The sequence below is a fragment of the Poromitra crassiceps genome (assembly GCF_964638095.1).
Source record: "Poromitra crassiceps genome assembly, contig: HAP1_SCAFFOLD_129, whole genome shotgun sequence".
NCBI lineage: Eukaryota > Metazoa > Chordata > Actinopteri > Beryciformes > Melamphaidae > Poromitra > Poromitra crassiceps.
Window position 1 is genome coordinate 584,780 of NW_028152232.1, and position 19,717 is coordinate 604,496.

Sequence of the window (19,717 nt, forward strand, 5' to 3'; positions counted from 1 at the left end):
AAAATGAGGAGAAGGAGCTTCTCTCATTGAGAGTAATCTCACACCTATCATTCATAAAACCACGGTTATATTCATAACCTTAAGTTTATGAGTCGGTGAAGTTTTGCTTGAAAACCACTCAAGTGATTCACACGACTCATGACAATCTGTGAAATACAGGATGTAGAGGTTGTGCTATTGTTACAGGTTAAGCACGGCGGTTATCCTTCGAACTCATTTGACTCCTGGCCCAGGAAAATTAGTTTGGTTTATGGCAACTAAACCAAGCACAGAGAAAAATATGGTCACCAAGTTGGAAATTGCTGTAATCATAATGTAAGCACATTTGTGCAGCCTTTCCTCTCTACCTAACGTTTTTTTCCCAAACAAATTCACTGGCAGTGGATGAACCATATTTCCCTCTGTTAGGCTTAGAGAAATGAGAGAATCAAGACAGTGCATGAGGGATTGAAAAGTCATGGCAGGTTGTTAAGCGATGGAGATGGGGTAACTAGACGCAGAGGTACCTGCTGTGTTACTCCTTGGGTTCAGGGTTGCCTCTGTAGTAGAGATGGACATGGTTGTTTCGCTTGTGCTCAGGATGCCTGCTTACAGTAAATTAACTGTAAACTACATCACCGCATGCTTCAGTTTGCTTACAAACATGAAGAGTGCTACAGTGGATGCTGCTCTTTAACACTCCTAGGTGAGGTGAGCACAGTGATCCCAACAATTTGCTTTGTGTGAAAAGATGTGTCCATGGTAAAATAGCCATATTTAACACATGCACATATGTACCTAGATAACACACAATATAGCCAATGCTTTGTAACATTATAGTGAATATCAATATTTATTTTTGCACTATTTTTCTAAAGATGGCATATTAAGTGTTTGTGGCCTTTTGTCTTTCACTGGAATAAAAAACACACTCCACTAGCCTGAGATAATAGATTGATTGATGAGGAGGGAGAGAGAGATGCTTTGAGCCGTTGTTTTACCTGAGTTTGCTCTTGAGCGTGTTGACCTCGCGGCTCATGGCGTCGTTGGCCTCGGTGGCTTCATCCAGCTCCCGCTGCAGCTTCCTGCGGGCGGCTGTGGCGCGTTGGGACTCTTCCTCCGATTCCTCCAGCTGCCGCTTCAGCTGCTTCATGCGAGCGGTGGACTTGTCCGCCTAAGGACAGTGGGAATATACATGTATAGTAATCTCTCAATGTTTCATGTATTTTGTACCATGACGGCATCATGCAGGCCATTAAAATAGTCTTAATTAAAATCATTACTATTGTCTACTTCTGTATCACGTCCGTTTACCATTAAAATACATATAAATATATATATAAAATGTAATAGTGTGTTGTACATACATATTGTATAAGCTCATGCATGTGTATGTTATGTTTGTTGGTGGGTGGGTGAGTTTACTGAACATACCTGGTCCTTGTACTGCTCTGCTTGTTTCCTCTCGTCTTCCACCTGCATCATCACGTCCTTTAGCTTCTTGTCCTTCTGACGCATGCCCTTGGCGCTTGCCTGCTTCTCCCTGAATGAAGACAGGCAAAGAGTTCAATGTGGGATTAGTATTAGGCCACAGCTATGCCGTTTTACGTGCGATCGGGCTGAAACTTTCAGGAAGTGTAAAGAGCACGGGTAACCTGACAGACAGATCTTTTAATCAGGTAATTGCCCTAATTACCTAATGATGATGTGATGTCATAAGTGATGTCATCAGCAACGATGTCATCAGCAATGATGTCATCAGTGATGTCATCCTTCCTGGCTCAGGCTATAAGTTCAGTCATCAGTGATGATGTCTTATGTGATGATGTCATCAGTGATGTCATCCGTGATTATGTCATCAGTGATGTCATAGTGCTGCACATGTGACGCGCAGTGGGCAAGCTGCGTATACGAGCTGCAGGGCAAGCTCGACGAGCTGCAGGGCGGGCGAGACCGTGCAGCGGCCGAGCCTAGGAGTCGAGCACACGTAGCGCGCGAGATGCCTAATTAATGTATAATATCAAATAGTGGAAATTGGATACAAGCACTATCTATAATAAACTATTATCTTAACTGAGCTATGAATATTTATGTATATCTATGGATTTCTTTGTATTGGTTTCAATAATATAGTCATTACTAGAGTCTATATAGCATCACATCTTGCCATCACAGTCAATTGCCGTGCGGAAGCCCGCCTTATTATAGTAGTGAGATATGACAAATGTCTATTTGAAAAACACTGGATTTGTTCTGAATGTTTCCATGGCCCTGACCTGTTCTCCTGCTCCAGCTGCTCCTCCAGCTGTGCCACCTTGGCCTCCAGGGCGGCGATGGAGGACTTGAACTTGGACTTGACCTGGTTCTCCATCTCTTGCAGCTTGGACTTCAAGTCCTTGTTCTGGCGCTCCATCTGCTGCCGGGCACTCTCGTTCTTCTGGGAGGTGCTGCGCTCCGTCTGCAGCTCAATGTTCAGCTGGTCCACCTGCAGAGGGGAAGGGGGGGGGGGGGGGGGGGGCAAAGGGAGGTGTGAGGGTAGATGTCAATATTCAGTCAGTTATGTTTTGCACTTGTGCTTTGGATGATCTTCGTGTACCAATGAACTTCTTGAATTGAAGGTAATGTATACGCATTCGTGTTCAATAATTGCTGGTGCTTTAAAGGTGCGGATAAGTCAAACACTGATCAATATTCTCGTTGAGACCTTTGCACTTTGTCAAGTAAAATCGAATTTATTTATATACTGTAACTTAATTGCAGTTACAGCCTCAAAGGGCTTCTCAACGACGCCCATATTTTGCAGAAACAAATTAACCCCCCCCCCCCACACACACACACACACACACACACTCTTGGTAGACTTTGTGAAACCTGACAGCTCTCAAGCAGCTGCTCCAGTCTCATTACCTGCTGTGTGCTCTTCCTCAGCCTGTCGTTAATAATCTCCATGTTGCTCTGCTCCTCCTCCAGCTCCTCCTCTAGCTGGGAGATTTTAGCCTCTAGACGACGCTTCTCATCTGCCAAGGCCAACCTGCACACAAGCCACAGTCCCAATCAAACACACTCATCATTTGTCCTCTGCATTCATTTCACTGTTGAGGCAATGCAGTGACGACTGCACTATGCAGAGTGAACATCTACACCCATTTTCCAGAGGAATTGCTGGCCAGTTCATCAGACAGCTCGTCTCTTTCGGCCTCTGCCTGCTTCCGCCCCCTCTCAGCGGCAGCCAGTTCCTAAGAACAGATTAGATTTGTTATCTCAGGCTTGTACTTTCAAATAGTCTGCCATTTCTTTCTTTTGACAGTGATCAAACAGTTACCTCCTGTAGCTGCATGAGCTCAGCCTCCAGACTCTTGGCCTTCCTCTCGCTCTCCTTTGCAGTAGACAGCACCTCCTCCCTGGCAGCGCGGGCATCTTCCATCTCCCTCTGGTAGTCCTTCATCTGGGCCTGGTGAGAGAGCGAGACAGAGACAGACAGACAGAGAGAGAGAGAGAGAGAGAGAGAGAAACAGACAGAAGCAGAGAATCACAATCAAATTTATTTTTACTTATGACAGAAACTTGACCTGATCAATAGTGCAGTATGTCATTCCATGAACATGAAAAAGAACAAAATTCAAAAGTAAAGATGTTCATCTAAAACTAACTACAATACAAATAGAGAAAAAGTTAGACTGTACAATATTTAGCTGAATAAAAAAAAGAGCGCCTGCATGTTGACCTCCAGGCGGAACTTGGCATCCTCAGCTGCCTGCAGCTCTTCCTCCAGCTCCTCCAGCTGGGTCTTCATCTCCTCCACCTGCGCATCCAGGCCTCGTTTGGACTTCTCCAGCTCATGGACCTGGGAGTGGGCAAGGTGAAGATGACTGCTGCTCTGAAGGTGGTTAATGACATTTCTGTTGCACTTGACAAGAAGCAACATTGTGCTTCACTTTTTATTGATCTGTCTAAAGCCTTCAACACAGTTGACCATGATATTTTAAAAGTTAGACTTCTTAACCCGCGACTCTCGGTCTATGCTGATATTGTATCTGTCCACAAGGGGGTGCCAAGGCTCCACAAGGCTCTGTATTATGTCCACTTTTATTCATTATTTATATAAATAATCTGGGTCAAAATGGGTCAGATGGTAATTTTCATTTTGATGCTGATGACACAGTTATATACTGCTGTGCGTCAACTCTTGTACAGGCCATTGAACACCTCCAAAATGCTTTTATTGTTGTCCAACACACCTTAGTTCAGCTGAAACTTGTTTTAAATGCAGGTAAGACCAAATTAATGCTGTTCACTAACTCCAGAAACAGACCAGAAAAAAAACAGACAAAATATTCATGTTTCAATGTTTCCCTAACATGCAAATGTTTTTAAATTACCTGGCTTGTTCTTTTTGCTGTCATTTTGTATTATGTGCTCTCTGTCTGTAATTATGTGTTTTTGATGCTGCTGCCTGTCTTGGCCAGGACTCCCTTGAAAAAGGGATTCTTAATCTCAGTTGGACTTTCCTGGTTAAATAAAGGTTAAATAAAATCAAATAAAAACTGGATGACGTTCCCCCCCCCACCCCAAGATTTATTTTTGGCATTTTAATGCTTTATTTGACAGATAGTCAGAGAGAGACAGGAAGGCATGGGAGAGAGAGAGAGGGGAGGACATGCAGCAAATAACTGCAGACTGGATTCTAACCTCGGTCGCTGTGATAAGGACTGAGCCTTTATGGTACGCGGGACGCCCCGATGGTTACTAGTTTAACCAGGGGTGGAATCACTCAAACCAAACTTGCCATCCTGGACACATTTTAAAGATCAAGATGTGGTTTTCACCTTTTCCTCAGGATGTGCGGTGTTGAGGCTAAGATGAAGAGAGGTCCAGAGCTGAGGTATATTCATGAATTTGGGTGCTATGTTTTAATAAGAAATAAATAAATATATCAAGGCCATCCATTTAATTAGTTGACATTTTCTCAATGCCACAAACGTTCAAGGCTTTTGAAGGCCTAGAAATCCTGTGTCTATAATACTTTCATTGGAATCACTCACATTCTTTCCCACATCATCCTTGGAGCTGACAAGGTCTTCCATCTCCATCCTCAGTGCCTTGTTGGCTCTCTCCAGCTCCTCCCTGGAATCCTGGGCCTCCTCTAACGCCCTCGCCAGGGACAGAGCCTTGGTCTCTTTCTCTCTGGCCTCGGCCTCGGCGCGGTCTCTTTCTTCTGCGTATTTACTGGAGATACTCTTCTCCTCTGCCAGCATCTGTACGAAAGACAAGATAGAGGACCATGGATCAATGATTTATGTTAGAATTAACACTTTGAGTGCCACGGCCCTTGGGCAAAAGGTTGCTTGCTGTGCCACATAGGCCGCAATGCATTTTAAAACAGTCATATAATTTCTTTAATAATTACTATGTAAACACTGAACACGCACAAATAACGATGAGACTCTCTTCTATCACAAAAAAAAGTTTATTGATCCCATTTTCCGTTCTTTAGTTATGAGCCGGAGAAGATAGCTTGATTGAACCAAAAACAGCCCTTTTTTTCTACGAGCTGAGATAATGAGCCTTTTGTGAAATTAAACATTTCAAGCACATCACTGACTCTGAAGCTAATTTTCTGATGTCTGGGTCTGTCTGGGTGAAGTGTATGCTGCTCTGCGTGCTCTGCGTTGCGTGCCCCCCCCCCCCCCCCCCTCAACTGCACACGCCTCCTCCTGGGTGTGTCTGTTGGCTCTCTGCTGAGTTTGCTGTGCACACACAGTGAAGGGTGCGCGACATCCATCTTTTTGGTTCCGCGTGTGTTTGTCACGGGCTCCCATGCTTCGAGTTGAGAATAATAAGGCTGATTATGCGAATGTGCTGTCGCAGAGGACACGGAGGTGCTCAGTTGTGACAGCGGATGCAGCTGCTGCGGGCACAGCTGGCGTTTGGCTTCATGCATGTCGATGCATACGGACGGATGCGATGCGATTTCCTTTTTCCCCAGCGACTTCTTCTGTGTGTTTGGCTCCACTTTCTCTTATCAGGAGAGTGCTGTCGCCACCTAATGGGTCTGTAAAATAGGTTATAGACCTCCAATAGCTACAATATTGTAAGAGGCGATGTAAGAAGCTTAGATCGACACCCCCCCGTCAAAAAAACAATTTGGAGTTACTGACGCCATTTGGCGTCGCTGGCAGCCTACGGTAAATTTCTAATGACGCCATATGGCGTCGCTGGCACTCAATGTGTTAAGGAGTTCTGTTCCAATGTTCCAATGTTTTGGGGTAATAATTATTACCTCAACTTCATCAATTAACATCTCTAAAATCCGAAAACAGGACTAAAATGTTACGTAAAGGATCCAGTATGTAGAAGTGTTAGCACAATTAAGGAACTTAGTTTTAAGCATTATTGATTAAAACCTACCGTAATTTGTTTTAATGTTGGGACAAAAATAATTTTGCAAGCGCAAAGTGTTTTCCCGATGTCCCTGATTCAACTAACCTGGTCAAACTTCTTCTGCCTCTTCTCCAGGTTTGACACATTCTGCCTCTGGTTATCCAGGTCCATCAGTATGTCCTCCAGCTCCTGCTGCAGCCGGTTCTTGGTCTTCTCCAGCTTGTCATAGGCAGAGGCCTTCTCCTCAAACTGGGTGTTGGCTGCCTCCAAATCCCTTTGCAGACGTTTCTTGCCCTCTTCCAGCAGCTCAATGTTGCCTGACATTTCCTCCAGCTTCTTCTTGGAATCCGACAGCTGTGGACAGAGAGAGGGACTTTGTTTACACCCTGACTGTGAAAAACAATGAAAGAAGGGATCTGGCCCTTGAGCTCAAGTAAATCTGCCTCAAATTTGATACAACCTTTCATGTTCGAAGGTCCATGTACTTGAGACCTCCTACTGCCATCTCTCAAAACCAAAAACAAACCAACAAAAACAAATAGAAATCTCTCTATTTTCTTATTCATTTCCCTCAGCATATTGTATTTAATATTCTACTATCTTCTAGAATACCCCTGAGCTCAGTGACCCCAGCTGTAACTTCTGACCTGGATGTTGAGGGTGGAGACGTGTCTCTCCACGTTCCTCTTGGCCTCCATCTCCTCCTCCAGCTGCTCCTGCAGGCTGTTCTTGTCATCCTCCGCCTGCCGCAGCTTGGCGGAGAACTGCAGCTTCTGACGTGCCTCCTCAGCCAGCAGCTCCTATAGCAGCACGCCAAGGTCAAAGTTCAATATTTTAATTCCATCCTGCTGTCAGAGGGCACTATAGCACGTCACAATAAAGAGTCACAGGAAACGTTACATTTGGATTAACTGGGATTATGATGTGCGTTTCTTTCTGTTACCTGTGTGTCTTGGACTTGGGCGGTGAGACTAGAAATGTCTTTGCTCAGTTTGTTGTTCTTGCCCTCTGCTTCATTCAGCAGGTTAGTCACACTCTCCAGTTCAATCTGCAAGATGAGGGTTGGGGAAAATGCATGGGCATTCATTTTTGTAGTAAAAAAAAAAAAAAGCATAATCTTTGCTTGCATATCTTTTCATGGACTGATATAACTGCTGATAGTCATTTACTGTGATCTTGCAGCAGCGCTCTCCCAGCTCCGCCTTCTGCTTCTCGCTGTCATTGAAGCGTGTCGTCACATCGGTCAGCTGACCTTCCAGCTTCTTCTTCTTGTGCTCCACGTCTTGCTTGCCCTGGGTCAGCGAGCGCACCTCCACTGTCAGCTCTGACGTCTCCTTCTCCAGGGCTTGTTTAGCCTTCTCCAGGTTTGACTTCACCTGAGGGGAAGAGAGAAAGTAGCCATCAATATCCTAAGACATTTTACATGGACATTATCCCACAGACACTATCCCCCCCCCCCCCCACTCCCCAATTATAAGTCACTTTAAAGGACTTTTACTTTGCGCTGCATACTACCACTAAGTCAAATTCCTCCTTTCTAATATGATTACTCACCATGGCTATTCAAATGAATCTTGATCTTGAAGGACAAAATACTGTGCAATACAAAGTTAAGCCCAGGGTTAACTTTAAAGCTAAAGGTTTAAAGCCTAACAATTTGTTTGAAATTTGTCTTTCAGATGCAAGAAACAATATGAAAATGATAACAAATATGAAATGATGGATGCCTACTCGTTTGGACTGCTCCAGCTGCTCAGTGAGCTCCTCCACAGCCTGGGTTTGTTTCTGTCTCATCTCCTGGACCTGGGCCTCATGGATCCGGTTTTCATCGTCCATGGCTCTCTTCAGCAGCGTCACTTCCTGCTCTCGTTTGGCTCTGCAGGAAGGAAGGATGACTTATGCAGGTTTTTACTGGACAAAAAAAGGGCTCTTATTTTTTAACCTAACACCTCTGCAGTAATATGGACATTCTGAGGACACAGGATTTTATTTATTTATTTATTTTTACTATGTGTTAACTTGTAACCTTGAGCAATGCACTTCTTACTATTAATTTGTTACTCCTAAAGTTGGCCATGTAGGAATTTTAGATTATTCTACTATTCATTGTAAGTTACTATGGAAGTGAGCATGCAATGCCGCGGTTTGGTTTATGTCCTTAGTTTGTATGTATAAGTTATTGACAGGTAGAAAATTATGAAATTAGATTTATGTTATGGATTGATAACTTTAAGAAAATGCTTTGATTTTGAAAAGCTTTACCTTTACCCTATAGTTGTAGGGAACTGTGGGGAAATAAAATGGCGTCGCAGGAAGCCAGCACAGTTTTCCAGCCACTGTTATAGTTCTATGCTCTTAACTTGGTAAGCTTAAAATAGACTCAATTCCTTTTGAATCAACTCCTTCATACTGCCACCTAAGTCTGCCTAAGTCTTTATTCATACATGGAAAGAATCTTGTTGTTCCCTGCTGTGGCGTCTATCATGGCTACTAAGTAAACTCTATGGAACAAAGCCTTTCAGTCTTGTTTGGCCCACCTCAGCTCCTGCTGGGTGGCAGTGCTGTCCAGTGTGTCCTCCAGCTCAGACTTGAGGGCCTCCAGCTCCTCCCCGAGGTCCCGTTTGGTCTTCTCTGCCTTGTTCCTGGCTGCCCGCTCAGAGTCCAGGTCCTCCTGCAGGTCCGAGATGTGTCCCTCCAGCTCTCTGATCTTCTTCAAAGCGTTGTTCTTCTGGGCTGTCTCGTCTTCTAGCCTGAGGAGGAGAAGAATGGATCGAGAATGACAGTAAGTATGACAGTTGATTGTAGAGAGTTGAGAGTTGATGTTTACGTGTCGGTATACAGGTATACACCTCAGATACTAAAAAATGACCTAGAGCTGATTGGGTTTGTGGATTCAGAAGTAGGAAAGATGAAATCAGTAAATCGGGACGATTTGAGTAATTAGACAGGAGATAAAACTATAAACAACAAATTAGACTTTACCTGGCCAAAGCATTCTGTAGCTCCTCCTCCTTTTTGGCGAGCTGGGCTTTGAGGTCAGCGATCTGGGCCTGCAGATCAGCTATCTGCTCCTGGAGGTCATTAGACTCTGCCTCCAACTTACGCTTAGCCTTGTCCAGCTCCTGGCGACCCTTCTCCTCCTTCTTCAAGCGGACTAGAAGAGACAGCAGACAGATACAGACAGATAGCCTAAATATAATGCGAGAAGAATATCAGAGCCAGAAGCAATCAAGAATAACTGATAAAGTGAGGAATGTTTCAAGACAACGTCTGTTTTATAACAAAGCTCCAGATTTTTGTAGACAAAATATACGCCTGATTGTGATATTATTAACAAATGTGCTTAGTTTAACCAGGAGGGTTTTAAGCTTGTTTAATGCATGAACATTCATAAGAGATGATTACCCTCCAGTTCGGTGATCATGGACTCATGTTTGTTCTTGAGCTTGGTCAGGTTCTTAGACTTCTCCTCTTCCTCAGCCAGGTTAGTACTGAAGTCTGCAATCCTCTCCTCCATCAGCTTCCTCTCCTACAAAGTTACCATTGTTGTAGGTCATCCATTGATGATCATATACACCAGCTTTAGGCAGTGGCCAATCATAATAAAGCCCCTCTGATATATGCTGTATGCCCACGCTTACAGTACCTTCAGCAGCTTGTTGTTCTGGTCCTCCATCACCAGGACGTCGTCCTCCAGCTTTTTTTTTTTTTTTTTTCAATAATATTTTTATTCAATTTTCAATTTTTCAAGACAAGACAGACAAAGACAAAAAACAAAAACAAAAAGACAGGGCAGCTTAAACACTTCACAAAGACACATATGTGGACAACAATGAAGAAAAGGATGGACAGATGAATGAGAATACGATAAAATAAATTAAATTAAATTAAATTAGATGTACAAGGCAAAAGGCAGTATTCAGGTGGCAGTATCACTTCGGTTGAGATATCCAATAGTCAGTGTCTCTGCTAGGTTAGGGTCGATATATTTCAGGTAGGGCTCCCACACTTTATAAAAGACATCGGATGCTGAGTGCAGCATACATGTCATGAACTCCAGAGGCATAAGCTGCATAATTATCTGGTGCCAGTTCCTCTTTGTTGGAGGTTTGTCTTTAATCCAAAATAAAAGAATATTTTTTCTCGCAGCAAAAGTTAATAAATTAAATAGCCGTTTGTGATGTTTATAAACGAGTTTCTTATGGGGAAGACCAAGAATAAGGCTGACAGGGTCTGGGTCCAACTCCACACCAAAGATGACACTCAACTGCTGCACTATATCTGACCAGTATCGTTCTATCTTAGGACATGACCATATGCAGTGAGAGTAATCTCCCACCTCTATCTTACACTTAAGGCAGAGGGGAGACAGGCTAGCATTCATTTTATGACTAAGGCTGGGTGATATTTGCAATCTATGTATAATTCTTAGCTGCATCGACCACAGTCTGTTGCACACAGAAATTCTTTTGGCATTATCAAAAATATCACACCAGTCCTCGTCATCAATCTCCACCTCAAGGTCCCTCTCCCATATCTGCTTGGTGGCCAGAGTGTTCAGAGTAGAGGTAGACCTTAATAAGCTATAAAGAAAACCAATAAAACCTTTTCTTGGACCAAGTGAGAGTACCCTTTCGACCTCAGAGGCTTCTATATTTGTTGTTAATGTTGTACGCCGGAGTATGAAGTCCCTCACCTGCAGAAACCGAAATAAATTTTGGTGTGACAAATTATATTTTTGCTGTAACTGGTTGTCCTCCAGCTTTTTGATCTTGCCATCACAGGCAACCCTCTCCAGCTGCAGCTTTTGACGGGCATCTTCCTCCTCTTCCAAATGTTCCTCCAAATCCTACAGGAAGAAGAGGATAATGCTGTTTCCTACTGCTATTTCATCAGATCATACATAACTGAGCAGAAATAAACATTATATATTCAACCTTGCAATTGCAGTTCCTCTCAAACTGAGTTTTATGTGTATTTTGGACATCTACAACCAACAAGAAACAGATAGCTAGACCTGCATCTGCTGCTGCATCTTCTTCATGTCCACCAGCAGTGCCTGAGCAGTCTTCCTCTTCCTCCAGCCTCGCCTCCATCTCATGCAGGATCTCCTCCAACTCCTGCTTCTTAGCCCCCAGACGAACCCTCATCTCCTCTGCCTCGGCATACAACTCTGTCTCTGCCTGAAGCTGCTCCTGCAGGGCATTTTTTTCTTCCAGAACCTGCAGCAGACAGACAGGTAAAGATGTAGCTTAGCTTCAGTAGATCAAGTCCTACTGCATTTGGGAATATGAAATGAGCACCCCAAAATAGCCCCAGATGACATCGGGGGAAAGAAAAAAACAAAGAAATTTGAAGAGCAGACTTCATCCTTTACCGTTGTGTGTTTCAATGTGATCTCCTTCAGTTCAGATTGAAACTTCACGGCAACATCTTTGGCTTGCTTCAACTCATCGTCCTTCAGACTCATTTCCTCCTCCTGACGGGTCACTTGCAGCAGAGGCTTGACCTGCAGTTCAGGAGGATGGACAATATACCATTTTTACAATGGAGGAAAGGCAACGTGAGGCTAAGTTCATATCGGTCAATGCGATATGGTCATTTGGCTTAATTATATATACGGTAATAATTTCTAAGACTACATGAAAAAATCTGAAGACAGCCTAAAATACGAAATTCTATTGTGTTTTCACTTGAAGTGCATTATCTGACCTTGGTGAAGAGCCTCCACCACTGCCAGTTCCTGAGTTCTTTTATTCAGACTCCTTTTGCACTACATATAAAGACATTGCACTTTATGGACAAGCACAGTTTGCACTACAACTTAAATGTCCCTTAAATGCACTTTAACTGTCTTTCATGTAGTTCTAACTTTTTTTTAACCCTTTAACTTTTTTTTAACCTTTTATCATGTTTATTTCTGTATTCTATTTTTTTCTACTGTACAGCAAAGTCATGGGCCGAGGCTTTTAAATTTCATTGTAGCTTGCTGCATATGACAATAAAGTTTCCTTGATCCCTTGATCCCTTGATGAGGTAGGCAGCACAGTTCCTCTGGATCACCTTCATGGCTGTCAGCTGCTGTTGCCTCTTAGCAAACGCCCTTTAAAAACACAACAGTAAAACCACCATCCCCACCCTGTCATGTATGATGTGAATAGAATGCACACATTTCTAATCCAATAGAGAAAGAGTACCGTACAAAAGAGTTGTGAAAGTCTTAGAAAGTATAGTGATCAATCAAAAGGGACCAATGTACTGTCTCAAAGAATATATATTTTGATGTGCTGAGCACTGCTCAGAGAGAGAATGGAGAGAGGGAGAGACTATTTGTGCACAATTGGCATGCGGCCTGTCTGTGCGGGCTGCAGAGCAGCATTGCAGCGCCTGTGTCGGTCAGCCCGGCGCCCACAACGCACGCACGCACGCACGCACGCACGCACGCACGCACGCACGCACGCACACACACACACACACACACACACACACACACACACACACACACACACACACACACACACACACACACACACACACACACACACACACACACACACACACACACACACACACACACACACACACACACACGGGAGGCAATTCATGGTGATGGCCCGCTGTCGCTGATAGATGTGCGGCGGGGTGTAGCGAGAGAGAGCGAGAGAGAGCGATAAAGAAAGAAAGAAAGAAAGAAAGGGAAATACGTGCTGTGTGTGTAATATCACGACCCCCCTTCCCCCCGGATGGTCTGCAGCAAGACTGTCAGTATTAAACCGGTCCGCGGTGCAAAAAAGGTTGGGGACCCCTGTATTAGAGGGCAGAGTAGGCATGAGGAGGATTCATACTTTCTGGCCAGGAAGCCTCTGGACTGGGACTGGAAGGCGATGATGACCACAGTGATCTTCAGATCTCGCTCCTCCTCCAGCTGGGCTAGCACTCCGGTGCGGAAGAAGATCTTACTCTGTCCAATCCTGTACAGGTTGGTGTCCAGGTCCAGATGCTTGATCTACACAGACAATGTATCAATAAGAAACAGGAGGTGTTGATGTAGGGTACGATTGCCTGCATGTGTATTTGTTTTTTGTGTGTGGAACACATCAGTTTACCATGAGGCAGCAGGCTTGTTTGCCATCCATGAAACCTTTGGGAATAGCATTAGCAGCCAGGATCTCATAACTGTGAAGGAAGAAGAGGAGACAGAGATTTTATTTTTTCGGATTTAGCCTGGTTTTCTCCCCAAATGTAATTGGCCAATTTCTCCTGCTGCCCAGGTCATTGCTCCACCCCCTTTGTCGATATGGGGAGAGACTAGCAGACTAGCACATGCTTCCTCCTTCTTCTGCTGCTGCTTCTTTTCACCTGAGAGCGAGGAGTTTCACCAGCAGCACATAGTGCATGGGAGGATCACGCTACAGCACCCCCCACCCCCCCGCCCCGAAAAGGAGCCCCGACCAACCAGAGGAGGCGCTAGTGCAGCGACTAGGATCTGTCCGGCTTCCCACCCGCAGACACGGCCAATTTTGCCTGTATGGACGCCCGACCAAGCCGGAGTATCTTTTTGCACATGATGCACCACTTGCATTTTACATGCTAATCCATCCCATCAGATCCCACTCACCGCTGTCGGAACTCCTGGAAGACAATTCGGTTGGGGAATCCCTGTCGGCAGATACGGATCCCCTCCAGCACACCGTTACACCTCAGCTGCTCCAGGACCAGATTGGCGTCCAGCTTCCCTGCCTGAGGGGAACAGGATCTAATTGTTATTACATTTGTATACAAAACAAATACAAACAATCCCCTCAATACTGAACTGTCAGTATGTTATGCCTTCAGGAATACATAGTAAGACAGTAGCACATTTGACACTGCCATGAGGCAACAGGTCAAAGTGCTGGAACAGTTGTCAATACTGACTGAGAACATGGTATTTCCCCCAGAAACCATCATCATCATCACCGTCATTAAATGAATATACATAAAAATAACCTTTGATAGCCATCCAAAATAATTTTATCGAGTTATTTTATGAATATCAATGTGTCAAACAGACTGCAACTTGAAAGGAATGTTGCCACAAGCGATAATGAAGTGTGAATTGGATTCGACTAAATTGGATGAAGTGGAATCCAGTGTGATGGACAGCTTCTTTACCCTCTTCTCGTGGTTGGGGATGATGCATCTGACAAAGTTGGGCTGGGTGTTGTGCAGAGTGGTCATGAGTTTGGCCAGAGACTCCTTGTACAGCTGTCCCACGGTCCGGAACATTCCCTTCTTGGTCTTGGAGGCGCTAGGCATGGAGCTGTCGGACATCTTGGCGATGGTCTCAAGGCCCACCACTCTATCCCCTGGGACACAATAACAGAGCATTTACATGAATGGACAAAACAATGTCTTCAGTCATAACAGATCGTTGTGTTGAGTCGAGATGAAAGGTGTGAGTACAACCTATGTGTTTTGCTCAAATTATAACTTTGTTATAACAAAATGAGATATCCACAAATTTGTAAATTGAACACCTATTTTGCCAAAATTATTACAGTCATGTGTTATGGCAATATATTTCACTATTATGGAAATAAAAACTTTAAGTGAGTATCATTGTGCTGAAAACTCTTGGAGTTGTTACATATTACAAGTTTGATACATCTTCCACGACAAAATTGTATTCAACTGTTTTTCATCTATTTAACTAAATATTAAGGGCTATTTCACGTACACGTGCAACATTTATTGGTGAGATTGGCAAATGCAAAAGCAGGTGAGCCTATATCTCACCGTCTTTCCACAGGTCTTGCATGAACAGGTTGGAGGAGTTGCTGAGCAGCGATGTGACGTTGACGTTCAGAGGGTCCATGTTCTTTGTCAGCCAAGCTGTGGCATTGTAGTCCACCTACAGCCAAAACCGCACAGATTAGATTAGAGCATTACTAAAAAAAACAACAGCATTACACATTTCTAAAAAGATTCTTCCGGACATTTCACAGATCCAAGTCATTTTGTTTCTAATCATGCCATTCAAACTAACTCAACATGAGAGCGTGAGGAGGCTCTTGTGTTCAATTGTCTTGAGCCATTTCTAAACATGCAGTGTATTCCTGAACATTCCCAGATGCTACCCGGTTGGCCTGCATGTTTCGCAACAATTATCCGCTATGTATCATTTTGTATCCTCATTTTGTATCCAGCTCATTATCTGGAACATGCCGTGAGCGGGCAGGTGGTTAAATAGCACTTTTACAAACCATTAATGTCCCCGTACTATTTAATCGTTTCGTGAATGGATCGACACACTTACGTGGCTGGATTATTTGGAAGAGAGTCAAATTGGTGAGTAAACAAGTAAAAGTTGAATCACTTATTTTCCTCCATCTGCCAGTTTGAAAATGCAACAAGGAGATGATACTGAATTAGGCTATTGGGTGATAAGTGCCTCCTATTAACGTTGACGTATATTAATTACTTGTTCACGCATATCAATGAATTAAACGAGCAAACTCACGAACAGCGTTTAGTAGGCTACTCTCACTTTGATCAGCGAGGACAGCCTGACGCAGCGGTGGGAGAGGTGCTCTCTCTCTACTGTCGTGTTATTGCCCAATGCCATGGCCCGCACACGTTTTAAGCTGCATTGTTTGTTTCTCATCAAGGCAATGTAGAGGAAATTGGCTCATATTTGTGTCTGCAAATGCAGATAGGAGCATGCATGTTGTCTGATAGGAGCGTCCATGTTGTCTGATAGGAGCATGCATGTTGTCTGATAGGAGCGTGCATGTTGTCTGATAGGAGCGTGCATGTTGTCTGATAGGAGCGTGCATGTTGTCTGATAGGAGCGTGCATGTTGTCTGATAGGAGCATGCATGTTGTCTGATAGGAGCGTGCATGTTGTCTGATAGGAGCGTGCATGTTGTCTGATAGGAGCGTGCATGTTGTCTGATAGGAGCGTGCATGTTGTCTGATAGGAGCGTGCATGTTGTCTGATAGGAGCATGCATGTTGTCTGATAGGAGCGTGCATGTTGTCTGATAGGAGCGTGCATGTTGTCTGATAGGAGCATGCATGTTGTCTGATAGGAGCGTGCATGTTGTCTGATAGGAGCGTGCATGTTGTCTGATAGGAGCGTGCATGTTGTCTGATAGGAGCATGCATGTTGTCTGATAGGAGCGTGCATGTTGTCTGATAGGAGCATGCATGTTGTCTGATAGGAGCGTGCATGTTGTCTGTGCATGTTGTCCCAAGCTTGCCCAGAATGACGTGCGCCTGTTGAATACGGAAAAAATAGGCTATTCATAGCTTTCAAGGGGCGTTACGTGCTGCCGGGAACACCCACCTGGCGGTCAAAAGACAAACTTGTTCATTCGCTGCCAGCCAAGTCGACTAGTTTCTCACGCAGTGTTTGTTCAGCCGTTTGTACAGTTGGAAAATGCAACAAGGAGATGATACTGAATTAGGCTATTGGGTGATAAGTGCCTCCTATTAACGTTGACGTATATTAATTACTTGTTCACGCATATCAATGAATTAAACGAGCAAACTCACGAACAGCGTTTAGTAGGCTACTCTCACTTTGATCAGCGAGGACAGCCTGACGCAGCGGTGGGAGAGGTGCTCTCCTCTCTCTACTGTCGTGTTATTGCCCAATGCCATGGCCCGCACACGTTTTAAGCTGCATTGTTTGTTTCTCATCAAGGCAATGTAGAGGAAATTGGCTCATATTTGTGTCTGCAAATGCAGATAGGAGCATGCATGTTGTCTGATAGGAGCGTCCATGTTGTCTGATAGGAGCATGCATGTTGTCTGATAGGAGCGTGCATGTTGTCTGATAGGAGCGTGCATGTTGTCTGATAGGGGCATGCATGTTGTCTGATAGGAGCGTGCATGTTGTCTGATAGGAGCGTGCATGTTGTCTGATAGGAGCATGCATGTTGTCTGATAGGAGCGTGCATGTTGTCTGATAGGAGCGTGCATGTTGTCTGATAGGAGCGTGCATGTTGTCTGATAGGAGCGTGCATGTTGTCTGATAGGAGCATGCATGTTGTCTGATAGGAGCGTGCATGTCTGATAGGAGCGTGCATGTTGTCTGATAGGAGCGTGCATGTCTGATAGGAGCATGCATGTTGTCTGATAGGAGCGTGCATGTCTGATAGGAGCGTGCATGTTGGAGCGTGCATGTTGTCTGATAGGAGCGTGCATGTTGTCTGATAGGAGCGTGCATGTTGTCTGATAGGAGCGTGCATGTTGTCTGATAGGAGCGTGCATGTTGTCTGATAGGAGCATGCATGTTGTCTGATAGGAGCATGCATGTTGTCTGATAGGAGCGTGCATGTTGTCTGATAGGAGCGTGCATGTTGTCTGATAGGAGCGTGCATGTCTGATAGGAGCGTGCATGTTGTCTGATAGGAGCATGCATGTTGTCTGATAGGAGCGTGCATGTTGTCTGATAGGAGCGTGCATGTTGTCTGATAGGAGCGTGCATGTTGTCTGATAGGAGCGTGCATGTTGTCTGATAGGAGCATGCATGTTGTCTGATAGGAGCGTGCATGTTGTCTGATAGGAGCGTGCATGTTGTCTGATAGGAGCTTGCATGTTGTCTGATAGGAGCATGCATGTTGTCTGATAGGAGCGTGCATGTTGTCTGATAGGAGCGTGCATGTTGTCTGACAGGAGCGTGCATGTTGTCTGATAGGAGCATGCATGTTGTCTGATAGGAGCATGCATGTTGTCTGATAGGAGCGTGCATGTTGTCTGATAGGAGCGTGCATGTTGTCTGTGCATGTTGTCCCAAGCTTGCCCAGAATGACGTGCGCCTGTTGAATACGGAAAAAATAGGCTATTCATAGCTTTCAAGGGGCGTTACGTGCTGCCGGGAACGCCCACCTGGCGGTCAAAAAACAAACTTGTTCATTCGCTGCCAGCCAAGTCGACTAGTTTCTCACGCAGTGTTTGTTCAGCCGTTTGTACACACGTCTTTGCAGCCAACATTTCCTCAAAGGTAAGCTCAAGTAACGTTACAATAATGATTAAAATACCCCGTTAACGTTACTTGAGCTTACCTTTGATGAAATGTTGGCTGCAAAGACGTGTGTACTTTGATGGTAGCCATTTGCCCTCCCCAGCGTCTGAACCACGTCTAATCGCACAAATCCACAAGTTACCTCCTCCTGTCTGAGTTTTCTTTCTCCGACGGCATTCTGTAAAAGCACAAGCCAGGCGAAAATGCCGGATACCTGTTGTGCTATCGGTTGCACTAACCGACGAGGAGACACGCCTGGCTTGTGCTTTTACAGAATGCCGTCGGAGAAAGAAAACTCACACACACACACACACACCCACACCCACACCAGTCCCCTTACGAGGGAACTGCTTTTTACTGGCAGAGCTGTGCTGCGCGTTTCCAATATGAAGCAGACACTGGAGTCACGGTGCAAAGTGAATCGATTCACCGTGTCAGTATGTCACTAATGAAACAGAGCTGTGCTGCGTTTAAATATTCCTGACTGGAAACTGGAGGAAAAAAGACCGCTTTTTGATGCAGCTGCGTCTGGTTCAGCGCCATTGTTGTTTTGAGTTTTGACCGCCAGAAGGGGCGTTCCTTGTACTTACGTAACGCCCCTTGAAAGCTATGAATAGGCTCCCACTGCAAAGTTGATCTCTTATTGAGAACATTGGAATAAAGGTTGACTATAGAGCTATAAAGATTAGACTACTAGAGGAATAAATGCATTTGAAACATTTATTTAGATCCAGAGCAGAGAATTGTAGCCTATATTCTGTTCCTTTCTACCCACCGCATCCCCCTCGATCCCCCCCACTCTACTCAGGCAAAACACTGGTCATTTCCTTATGTTTAGAAACAAGGAGCCCCTATGTCTAGAAGGGTAAGACCGGTAACGGCTCTCTCAAATCAAGCAATCTGATTGGTTCACAGCCATTGTATAATTCCAGTAACCGAGTTCAATAACCCATGGCCATGGGTTATTGGTTGCCATGGCAACTCTCTTACTAAGAGAGTAATAAAAGGCTTACCTCAAATGACAACGTAGAAAAAAAAATGGCGGAGACAGCTGTCAGATCCTTGTGAATCGATCTTCGCTTATAACTTTACTAATACTTCGCAGAAAATGATGTTTTGTACAAGAATAGATGCGGGCTAATGTCTTCTTTGCAAAAGAAAGGCTGTTAACCCCGCATTTAACCCCGCATTTAACCCCGTAACGTTAGTTGGTGTCGGGCTTTGCAGAAAGCATTCAGCTTCTCAGCAAGCGCTGAGAATGCAGCGCTGCGCTCGAGCTGCCTGTCGGGGTTTCCAGAAAGCTCTCAGCTACTCAGCAAGCGCCAGGATTGGCCAATGTCAACTT

The 19,717-nt window shown here is 44.6% G+C and overlaps 1 pseudogene across 1 annotated transcript in view; it reads right to left on the reverse strand.

Moving 5' to 3' along the window:
• The window catches only part of LOC310800863 (myosin-11-like), a 40,586-nt pseudogene that overhangs the window by 16,252 nt on the left and 4,617 nt on the right, over positions 1-19,717 (reverse strand). Inside the window, exons 3-29 of the transcript in view lie at positions 15,080-15,253; positions 14,515-14,708; positions 13,979-14,100; positions 13,467-13,536; positions 13,206-13,366; positions 12,386-12,463; positions 12,073-12,103; positions 11,738-11,869; positions 11,378-11,582; positions 11,057-11,209; positions 10,007-10,057; positions 9,766-9,889; positions 9,343-9,514; positions 8,898-9,110; positions 8,092-8,236; positions 7,530-7,736; positions 7,304-7,408; positions 7,008-7,160; positions 6,466-6,714; positions 5,022-5,234; positions 3,692-3,823; positions 3,302-3,430; positions 3,121-3,215; positions 2,887-3,010; positions 2,256-2,464; positions 1,414-1,522; positions 981-1,153 (exon numbers count right to left, since the gene is read on the reverse strand). The product of the transcript in view is annotated as a myosin-11-like (transcript). The remainder of the gene's footprint in view (positions 1-980; positions 1,154-1,413; positions 1,523-2,255; positions 2,465-2,886; positions 3,011-3,120; positions 3,216-3,301; positions 3,431-3,691; positions 3,824-5,021; positions 5,235-6,465; positions 6,715-7,007; positions 7,161-7,303; positions 7,409-7,529; positions 7,737-8,091; positions 8,237-8,897; positions 9,111-9,342; positions 9,515-9,765; positions 9,890-10,006; positions 10,058-11,056; positions 11,210-11,377; positions 11,583-11,737; positions 11,870-12,072; positions 12,104-12,385; positions 12,464-13,205; positions 13,367-13,466; positions 13,537-13,978; positions 14,101-14,514; positions 14,709-15,079; positions 15,254-19,717) is intronic.